Genomic DNA, 897 nt, shown 5'->3' with positions numbered 1-897 from the left:
CCCCCCCCCCTCAACCGCATGCCTCTTTCTCCTGCGTTATTGCTATTGAATCGGCATCATCGTTATTGTCCGGCGTTCTGCGGTGAGGCCTGCCATTCTCTCCCCCTGCCATTCGCTCCTTGGGGCGACGGCATGTGTAAACTCCACAGGGGGGGCGGGGGAGGAGGAGGAGCGGCCAACAAAACACAAAGACGACAAGGGAAGAGTGCTTAAAGCACTTGCTTGGGAAAGGAAAAAGAAAACAATCGTGGATAATTTTTTTTGTCTTATATAGGGTTCGCCTGGCACCAGCAATGATTGTGGTGCGAAAAGTCTTCTATTGTGTAAATGTTCGTTTTTCGTATCTGTCTATATTTATCTCCACGGAATATATATATATACGCCTTTGGGGGCATGTTTTGATCACTTTTGATCAAAAGAGCTTGGGGCGGGAAAAATAGTTGCTGATTCTTTCTGCAGCTTGCGTTCCTCTGCTGCTGCTTGCGGTGGCGGCGTAATACGTGCTGACGACGAAGGGATGGAGGGAATGGGAATGCCTTAGAAAAAAAAGGTACTGTTTGGGGAGAGAGGAGTCGGCGCGCACCACGTGAGAGCGCGAGGGCGCCAAGCTGAAAGAAAGAGGGGGGTGCAAAGCCTTCCGATTTATTCTCCAGACAGGGGGAAACAGAGAGAAAGCAACAAAGAAAAAGAGAGGGACGGGAAAAAAGGAATAAGAATAAAAAAGGAATCACGAACAATATTACCCGCTTGTATGATATTCTTCCCTTTCACCTCCGGCGGACAGAACGTGCTTATACCCTGGTCGTTCTTGGCTCTGTTGGGGCAGTGCATCGCCACTGGTTCGCGGTCAAGAGCATCGCTTCTCATGCCGGTTGTGCGGGCTGTTTTTTTTTTTTT

This window comes from Trypanosoma grayi, assembly GCF_000691245.1.
Source record: "Trypanosoma grayi strain ANR4 Tgr_207_V1, whole genome shotgun sequence".
In the NCBI taxonomy this organism is placed as follows: domain Eukaryota; phylum Euglenozoa; class Kinetoplastea; order Trypanosomatida; family Trypanosomatidae; genus Trypanosoma; species Trypanosoma grayi.
This window is presented reverse-complemented; position numbering follows the sequence as displayed.